General features: G+C 33.5%; 1 protein-coding gene across 1 annotated transcript in view; it reads left to right on the top strand.

Annotated features, from left to right (window-relative positions):
* The first annotated feature begins 1,270 nt into the window (after positions 1–1,270).
* Positions 1,271–10,902, top strand: part of LOC138710590 (very long chain fatty acid elongase 7-like) — a 113,328-nt gene continuing 103,696 nt past the window's right edge. Inside the window, exon 1 of the mRNA XM_069841584.1 lies at positions 1,271–1,412. The gene's annotated coding sequence lies outside the window, so the exon portion shown is untranslated. The remainder of the gene's footprint in view (positions 1,413–10,902) is intronic.

Raw genomic sequence — 10,902 nt, 5'->3', positions numbered from 1 at the left:
TATATTCATTCATAAATTTGTAATAATTTTATTGTTAATATTATTTAATACAAAGATACAGGATCATTAAATGGCATTATTCAGCTATGATGTGTATCTTTGATACTTGTATTTTTCTGTTTGTTCAACTTGTATTCTGTTGCTTATTTGTTCACAAAATTTACATATTTTACAAATTACTTCATTCGAATTTTTCTTAAAATCTGTAGCCTCTTGAAGCCAGCTTGAAAATATTAATTTTCTGCATTCGGTATGTCTGTAGTGTAATGGTGCATTTTAAAAAATGGTAGTTATTTTGGATTATGACTAAATACCGGCACCGAATTTTTAGGCTTGGTTATATAATTTTAATTAAACTAGAATTTACCTTTAGCCCAGGGCAGCTTCTCCCACTCCTTATTATACTTTCTGTACCTCTCATATTTCGGCATCTTCTACATAAAAGTTGTTATCACAGTTAAAAAAAGCAACCAAGTGAAAGAATCTGCTAACAGGCCCGGTAAATCGCTGAACTCCCGCTATTATTAATCAACGGCTTACTGCTCAACATCGTTTCTGTTAATTGTCGAAGTTTAGAAATAATGTACATAAATGGATTTTATGTATTTTAAACTAAAAGTTTAATTGATAATAACATCCACTTATTTTATCCATTAATGTAATATATTTATATGCATTAATTCCACTTAATTATGTTATTAAAAACATCACAGACCATACATGCACGTTGATATCCCCGTGTCAGACAGAGCCTGAGGAAATTTTATATGCAACCTTGAACGTTACTCAGCCATTTTTTTTATTAACGTGTCTACAATAACTGACGAATATTACATACTGAAGAATATTACGTACAGTGGATCATATTCTTGTGAAAAAATGTTTTAATTAAATTATTTTTATAATTTCAAATTAAAGACGCAAGAAAAGTAGCCAGGTCGCCAAGTGAAAATTTTCGTCGCCACAAGGAACATAAAAGGCGCCAGAATGGCGACAAGTAGCCACATCTGGCAACTCTGAGTCACTGGATTATTAATTTAAATGTGTGGTGGAATTAAACTATTGAGTTACATCATTTCACTCCTTCCTCCTATGTAAACCAATTAGTAACTTCGTACACGAGAACTTCCGCCTGCCCCTCCGTAAAATAAATCAACCAAGTTTCGTTACGCAGTAGGTAAGATTCCAACATGCGTAACGATTACGAACTATTAGGTGTTTACTATGTAAACTGCTTTTTATTAGTAGTAGAACCTTGAATTTTAAACAAACAGCGAAGACCTATTGTCCATTGGTTCTCAACACTTCCTTCATTAAGTTAATCGAATTTTCCTAATGTCCTTCTGCACAGTTGGTAGTGCTTGGTTGAAAAGAAGAGGTTGGCTGGAAGTGGACTTGTGATCTTTCCACTTGTAAGTAAAATGAAAATTGGATTATTCCTGAGAAAAGAAGTGCATGTTGCAAAATCTTGAAAATAAAACACGTGGTAATATTTATTATATGATCACGGGTATTAATACAATACCGATATAACATTATTTAGTATTATTCGTGAGGAGGTTTCCTCCTCCTCTTTCAATCCTACAACCTTTCTTAACCGTATAGGAAATAAGAGTTGTATTACAAACTCACTTATATCGGTCTGTTCTTAGTGAGAGGAATAATATTGTATTCCAGTCTTTTTCTTTTGCAGTATACGAAATATAAAAATTAGTAATTATGACACAAAAGAACATATTCGTACATTTTCACAGAGATGCACATATTGACATTCCGCCATACTCAAAATTGTGTTTGGATATCGTCTGTCTGTGCACAGTGATTTCTCCTAAAATACTGGTATTATTTTGCTCATATTCAGGATCTACTAGTAAATATGTACGGAAGTAATGCACATAAAGTATAATAACTTTAGTAACAGAATTAATATGTATATCTTTATTTTAAAACAAAAACACACATGAGCCATTCCACGTCAAATCGCACAGCAATAAAACACGACCTTCTCGGAAATGGTCGAATTTTTTTTCATGAATTCCAGACATCAAATAAGGAGACCCGTATTGTTTTATTTTCACAATTATTAATTATTTGTGTAGTTATGACTATTTGAAGTTACGCAAATTATGCGCTCACTGTTACATAAACTCACTTGGAACTCTGTATCTACATATAATTGAGATTTGCGGTTTGGTGCATTTGAAAGACTAAATACAACACTTTTTATTACTTTAGGCCTATCACAAATAAATTTAAAATTAGGCCTATTTTTTTAATCATTTCTTTTTCAAAGCAAAATTACTATATTAAATAGCCAAGTTAAAAACCTGAAAAAATATAGACTTGTTCGTTGATGTATTATCTGTAAGCTACTGCATTTATAAATCTGGAATCGGCACCCATACATTTGTAACAATTTATTTTCCGGAGGCATGCACGCACTCGCGATGCCCAGCTAATGAACTGCTTGCAGCCATAGGCTAGAAGGCTGCCAGTGGAAAGTTTTACGAAATTCCCCGTTGCATCTGATGTCACTATACAAATCATCAAATGATTAATACCTTAAGGAACAGTAAATATCTTATCTAAAATTATTTATTATTGTCAGTTCAGCTAAGAGGGGAAGCCCTTCACAGTTCTATATGTTTATACTGTATTATAACCAAGTGTTTGATGATAGCGAGGCTGGGTGAGGCTGTAAACTTTATGGCAGTAAACAGATGGCAGGAGACAAAATATAGAAGAGAAAAATAATCAGTTTGGGTTTGAATTTCACGCAGTGACGTGACTTCTATACAACATGAGTGATGGTAAAGATCGCGTAATATATAATATGTGTTTAAATCCATTTACCTTCCTAATCACGCTTTTAAAAAGAAAAGTACACTAAGACGCGTAAGTCGCGACTTATTGATAAAGCTCAATTTAAAGGAGTCTTTGAATGTGCAAATATGTGATTCGTTCCGTAAAAATCAATCAATTTCCGGATAGGTCAAGTGAAATTATATGTGAAGCCGGTAGTTCTTGTGATATTAATAAACATGAATCAAATGAAAGTGCGGACAGAGAAAGTGATTATCCCCGTTCTTATTCTAGCAGTTCTATGGATACAGTAATAGAAATCAGTAATATTGAGGAATTAAACAAGAGTTTGATGTCAATAAAATCCCCTATCAAAAAAAGAAAGCTACAACAAAAACGATACCCCCGTGAAAAGTTTCAAAAAGTAAAAGGCTCCCTAGCATGTAAAGTTTTTCATATAGAAGATGCATCGTCATCCCTTCAAAAGTCAGCCATATTTTATTTTTGACGGAATGCAAAGAAATGTACAACCTGAAAATTACATAGTTATTGCAGACTTTTCTGAAAATTATTCATTTGTAATACAAGATTCAATACAAGGTGTGAATTGGAACATATGCCAAGCCACAATACAACACAATTTTAATTTTACTTCCAATTTACTTTATTTTATGTTCTCTTATAGGCCTATTAATATTATATCGGAACTGCGACCGAACAGGAGCGCTGCTCATCTGGTCTCAAATTTTGTTAATAACTTACTACTGCATCTCCTTTTTTATATTGATTGTATTATTTTATTTCTATTTCTCTTGTTTGTAATTATATTCTTTATTCTGTATATTTAAATAAATAAATAAATTCTTTCGTAGTATATTTCAAAGGAGATACAGAAATTCGTTACAAAAGTATTGTCATCTCAGAAACCATGAAATATGAAACCGATCCCTTTCACTTTTTTCAATCCGAAGCAATCAATTTCTTAAAGCAAGAATTTAACGATATGAAAAAAACCATCTACTTTTCCAATGGATCAAGTTCACAATACAAAAAAAAAAAAAACGAATTTTAAAAATAATTGCTTACATGAAGACGATTATGGAATTAGTGCTGAATGACACTTCTTTGCAACGTCGCATGGTAAAGGTCCATGTGATGGCATTGGAGATACTGTTAAAAGACTTGCCACGAGAGTTAGCCTATACAAGATCCTATAACAACACCAAAAAAGAAAAAAAGAAAAAAAAAACCTTGGTCACAAAAAACATTTCTAACGTGTCATTTATATTTTGTCCATTCAATAAGCACAAAAATCACACTGAAAATTTGCAGGCCAGATACCATAATCTAAAACCAATAACTGGTACATTAAAATTATATTCTTTCACCCCGTTCTCAAAAACTGAAGATTTAGTAAAACAATTTTCTTTCAAGAAATAAGGTAGGCGAATGAAAATTTAAAGTGTGAATGAAAAGAAACATTTAAAAAGCATAATGTACAATTATTTGAAGATATCATAATAAGTAAATTAGCATTGTTTCCTCGAGTGACTTGATCCGTACTGGGTGTAATGTTGCAACGTTCAGTCAATCATCCAGCGCCGATAAACCTCCCAGCGCGCTTTAACGCTTCCCGTCCACTGCTGCTGCGCCGATCGCTACACATTGTGTCTTAAGTAATTAAATTTCCATTAAACTATTGGAGATCCCATTCTGATTTTTTCTGGAATTATTAAGAATACTTCAGTTCACCTAGTAGGCATTTTTTTAGATTTTTAATAGGACTATTTCACATTGATATATAACTTTTAAAAATTGAATTATAAAAAAAATATTTGAAATAATTATATTAAAATTAGTTAGTAAATATTTAATAAAATACAGTACTTTAAGCTTTTAAATGCATTTTTCAAAAAAATTTTAACATCAATATCGTCAGAAATATGACTCTTTAAATGTTGCATTGTGCGACATTTTTAACGAATTTTAACATGTAATATTTAAAAACCATGTGGACTTAGTAGGAAATAAAAATACACTTGTTGATTTATTAGACCCATAGAGTTGGTAAAAAAATATAAACGCAATCAGAAATATGAAGGTCAAAATTTGTATAATTTTGTGCGATTTGAAGTGGAATGACTCACATGGCGCTGAACTCTAAGTATCGTCAGTCGATTTTCTCTTTGATATTTTGTATTATGTAGGCTATACTGAAAAATAAATGAGAGAAGCGAGATACTCTCGTCTAAGAACGATATTTGTGAGAGAAATTACTATATATGCAGGATTATTTAAATTTTTCTTTGAGAAAATACACCGTCTGTCAAAATTATTGTAACAATTTCCTCTCATTATTATTAAGTGTTAATGATACATTAACTTGGTACACATAATTTCAACGGTAAAAGGGGAAAACTATGAATGTCACATTTCTGTTAAGATTGAGATGATCTAATTGAGTATATCATAACAAAATGTATTGCTCTTCCTATTGAAAACGAAGGAAAGTGGTGGTAATTCTTCTTTTTCCCAATTTTTATAAGAACAACACTAAAGTTTGTAGTAATCTATTGTAATAGATGACATCACCCTTAACAGAATTTTGACATTCATCGTTTTTCTTATGTACCTTTATTTGTTTAAGAAACTCTCAAAGTATCTAAGTTATTAGCACGTTATAAACACTCAATATGAGGATCCCTTGTTGCACGAGTTACATAAACACGATAGTCAAATTCTTGCCGCACTCTCTCCATCATATCTCTGTATTTATGGATGTAATCGCAGTAATGATCCGATATCTTATATCTTCAGGATCTTGGGGTAGATGATTGTGGTACATAAATTACAACCTTCACGTACTCCCAAAGAAAGAAGTCGGTGTCAAGTCTGGTGACTTCGTAGGCCAAGGGCGATAGACCAAATCAGCGGCAGTAGCACGTCCAGTCCAACAATGTAGTATATGATTAGTTCGGAAATGTCTGCGAAAAAACTTATGTACATTGTTACTATATATGTTTTCACAACTTAGAACTTAATAACAATAATATGAAAGTATTACCATCATTTTGAAACATGGTGTGTATCACACACCCTACTACTGAACAGGTAGAAGAGGGACGAGGCTTGCCCCCAGATTGTTAAGGGTATTTCAGTTGCGAGTAGTGAAAATATTATTACGCGTGAATGAATCTGTGAAGCAAAGTATTAAGAAGGCAGGATTGTCCCTAGTGAGTCTCATTACTAGTTCTGCGTTTGGTTACTTTGAATACAAGTTAAGTGTGCATCGATCATACCATATAGCTTCGCTTGGTACGAAGAGCAAGCTGCGAGTCAACAGTTCACGCTGCTAGTCTCCCCTCACGCTCCGGTACTGTGTGTTTACATCTGTTTAATCATGTACCTGTGTATATAAGTCGGTCAACAAAAGGAATAGTACTAACGTACAAAATGTCATTTGAATTTGGTAACAACAATAAGAAAGTATTTATTTAAACGCAGCTTAGATGCAATGAAAGATCATTTTACCAGGGTTAGACAAAACTAAAAAATAAATTCAGGGGCCACCACACTTTGTCCACACATGCAACGAAAAAAACATTTATTTATTTACTTTCTCTATCTATCTATCTGTCTGTCTATCTGTCTGTCTGTCTGTCATAGTTAAGGCTAAAATATGTGTTTTGTTCATACATATAGTGGGATTATGTTTTAAAGAGGTATTATCCACATAATAAAGAAATTTTTCTATAGGTTGTCGGATTTATTTATTTATTTATTTATTTATTTATTTATTTATTTATTTATTTATTCATTCATTCATTTGCTCATTTATTCATTTACATATTTATTTATTCCTCTATTCATTCACTCATTCATTTATTCATGCATTCATTTTTATTCCTTTATAAGAATTATATCAAATAAAACTTTTAATGAACACTGTAAACCATTATTTGTGAAAAAGAAAATCATGACTGTAATAAATTTATATGTGTTAGAGTTAATTCTGTATGTTAAGGAAATCTTCCAACTTTAACATTAGGAAATTATATTCATTTCAATTACACAAGACAAGGAAATGATTTTAATATTGTGAATTTATTTCAACTCAACAATAATAACTCCTTTCTACAATTCACATTAAACGCTCTCGGCAACAATGGGATTTGCTCTCCACACACGTAACACAGTATTCGTTAGTGCACTCCACAAACGACAATGACAATTTACTAGGGCTATTACGAACAACAATGAACTATTAATCTTAACTAATATTTACAAAGCACTATTTACAAATCAGAACTGTTAGTTCTCAGTTCACAGTTCTTCTAGCTCAGTCACTCGAGTTCACAGTATCTCGAACCACAGACCTTCAGAGACAGTTCACTGTACTCGAACTCAGGTCCCTCCAACTGCGGTCCACTGCACTCGAACTCAGGTCTCTCCAACTGCGGTCCACTGCACTCGAACTCAGGCCTTCGGATGCTGACACAGTTGCGGACGCACACTCGAGTCGAATTCCGGTACACAAGACTGGCTTGCTTGCTCTGGCTTACTCACTGACTGAATAAACTAAAACTGCTCGAGTTCTCTGGCGTTTCTTCTTTTATAGCAAAATCATAGTTGCGAGAAATTTCTACGGATGTCCTCTCGAATTATCGGGCTATCTCCACTTCGAAAGGACTTCTCTAGAAGATTCGGGAGGGTCCGTCCCACCTTCACTCCGCGAGCTGCGCGCGCACTCTCCCCTCGTCGCGTAGGCCCCTTTCCCCTCTCTTCTCTCCGCCGCGCGCCGTCCCTCCGTGCTCCGTGAAGCCCGTGTCGGCTCACGCGCGATCTGCTCTCTTGCGGGGCGTGAGTTCGAATCTCACGTCGCTGTCACAATATCATAATTTGTAGACTTGTTAAATCCCAAAAAAATATTTTGTGAGATGTCATTGTGGGTTGCAAATATATTTCCATCACAAATTTTTAATTTAAGCATAGCTGCTCTCAAATTTTACACCTCTAATTGGTTAATTTTAAATCCATTTTATAACCTCGACGAATTTCTTGATTGTACAATTTCTTTGTAATTGTTCCATCTTAACTGACCTTGTCTATACATATTGTTTTCAGACATGTAATTTAAACTATTAAACTCTTTATTTATTTATTTATTTATTTTGTTTATTTATTTATTTATTTATTCATTTATTTATTCATGTATTTATTTATTCATTTATTTCTTTGTTTGTTTATTTATACTGGCAGAGTTAAGGCCATAAAGCCTTCTCTTCCACTCAACCAGTTTAAGAACAATAGCAAATATTAAAATGGCAGAAATACAGGAACAATATACAATTAATAATAATAATAATAATAATAATAATAATAATAATAATAATAATAATAATAGTTACAACAACAACAAAATGAAAACAAGATTTCAGCCATTATTTTTTGTTTAGGCAGCCCAAATAACAGTCAGGACATGTGGGAGGTATTTAACCGTTTCCTAGGCGGAATCAAGATTGGATGTAACGTTCATTGACATCATCAGGTGAATGTTACAAATTTTAGTATTCCTATGATAATTTTATGTTAAACAGATACTGTCAATATGTTACGTTAATTATTTATTTTCTTTCTCTTTTCCCACGTTTATTCTAGTCTTGGATAATTTTATGGAGTTCTTTTTCCTCTTTTATAGTTCCTAGAATATCGTTTTCTTAATACGCAAATTATGTATGTATGTATGTATGTATGTATGTATGTATGTATGTATGTATGTATGTATGTATGTATGTATGTATGTATGTATGTATGTATGTATTATTAACATCCGGTGGCGTGATAAATAATATACAATAATTACAATTATTACAGAAATAAAATAAAATAAACGTATATTTATAAATATTAGATGCAATAAACCTAGGACTATAAATAAAAAACTTTTCTATAATAACGCCTACGATAAGCAAAAGTAAATCTAACTTATAAGTTCTTCTATTTCACCCAACTATTACCAGTTTAAATAATTACATATCGCCTTAATTAATTACATACCAACTTAATTACATATCATCTTAATTAATTACATATCATCTTAATTAATTACATATCAACTTAATTATATATCAACTCAATTAGTTACATGACACAACTTAAATAATTACACTGCACCTCCAATTACATTTTCAGTCTAATCTTCTCAACCTTTCCTTGAATGTATTGATTTTAAGAGGACCACCCTGAAAGATTGCCGCAGGTAAGCTGTTCCAGTCTACTATTGTGCGGTTAACAAAGGAAAATTTTGCCACGTCCGTTCTTTGTTTTCTACATTTAAACTTCCTAATATGATCAGCCCTTCCTAAGTAAGATGGTGTTGCTAATCTAGCATTGATATCGGTCCATGCTTTGTGTCCCATTTGTGCCTTAAGCAATGCGGTGAGTCTGGTATATCCAAACCTCCAAATTAATTTATTTGTTTTGTTTCATGCAGAATAAGCAACATATCTTCAAAGAACGAACCGTTACAAGATGGCGGATAGTAGGTAACCACACAAACAACGCTCTTGATTCTTTTGCGTTATTCGAAGGTGTTTTTACTGTACCTGTGTGTAAGCTTAAGTGTAAACATTTAACTAGTAATTATATAGTTTCAAATATATAAATCAGTACATCCTAAATATTAGAATGAGTATAAAAGCTGAAAATATGAAACGCGCCGCAATCGAGGCATTGCAGAACGCGAGCGTGTTGGGTTGTCTTGCCAGCGTAATTCAAGGAGGGATTGTGCTGGAACTCAAGAAAACTATTGAAGACAACTCCGCAGTTATTCAGAGTCTGAAGTCGTCTCTGGAGGAGAGGGAAAAGAAGATTGAAGAATTGGAATTAAAGATCGACGACCTGAAGCAATACCAACGGCGACAGTGTCTCCGTATCTTCGGAGTGAAAGAAGAAGCGTCTGAAGACATGGACAAAATAGCGGCGGATGTGGCTACGAAAATTGGTGTAGTGTTGAATGTGAACGATATCGACCGTAGCCATAGAGTAGGGAGAAAAAATGACGAACAACCCCGACCAATAATAGTGAAATTCTGTAGCTACAGGAAACGACAGGAAATGTATACAAACAAAAAACTGCTCAAAAATTCTGGAATTGTGTTGAGAGAAGATTTGACGCGACATCAACTGTTGAAGGACTGCATCATAAAGTACGTTCTGCACAACGTATGGACACAGGATGGCGCAATAATTGTGAAGACAGGCGATACGAAGAGGCGAGTCACCCGCAAAAATGAACTGCAGTGAGTCAGTGCGTGTTTCTTGGTATCCTACATAAACGTTTCATTCATTGTTTCTCTTGTTATCGAATTAGATTTACATTTTTTTCTATTTTCCTTATCAGAAAATTCTATTAAGGTTTATTTTAGCTCATCACAGTTTAATCCTTAGAAGTTTTAGTTATTTCATTTTAGTTCAGTAGAGAATTTGTTTCTTGACTTAGATAAGGTTTTAAGTTGGCAGCAGTTACTATTAGAAACAGAAATGGTCAGCCAGTCTCTGGCACTGTGGAATACAACGACCCCTGTTCACCCCCAAACAATAGTGCATGCCCTTCAGTCAATAACTTTCAGGTACAAACCAGTTTTCTAAAATACGCTCTCTCTCTTCACCCTCGCGCACTACAGCTGGCCCACATTAACACTCAAAGCCTATTAGCCCACTTCGACGAGTTCTATGACATATTTTCTCCACTTAATCTTCATGCCTTATTGTTAACCGAGACTTGGTTAAAACCTTCCCTTTGTTCGGCTCTAGTCAACACGCTATTGCGTAATGATCGCACTAATAAAGGTGATGGAGGTGTCGGAGCATACATTAGGTCAGATCTACAACCCAAAATTATATATTCTACTCCTAGTGAGTATTCTGCAGCCCCTGAAGTTATTTTCATTGAAATAACTGCATATTTTCAAAAATGTCTCCTTTGCGTAATATATCAACCCCCCAAACATCACTAGAATAATGGATATTAAAGAGCCCCTAATAAACCATCTGCTTCATTATGAACACGCAATTATCATGGGCGACCTAAATACAAAT

Source organism: Periplaneta americana, chromosome 12 (assembly GCF_040183065.1).
Source record: "Periplaneta americana isolate PAMFEO1 chromosome 12, P.americana_PAMFEO1_priV1, whole genome shotgun sequence".
NCBI classification, from domain to species: Eukaryota; Metazoa; Arthropoda; class Insecta; order Blattodea; family Blattidae; genus Periplaneta; species Periplaneta americana.
This window is presented reverse-complemented; position numbering and strand designations above follow the sequence as displayed.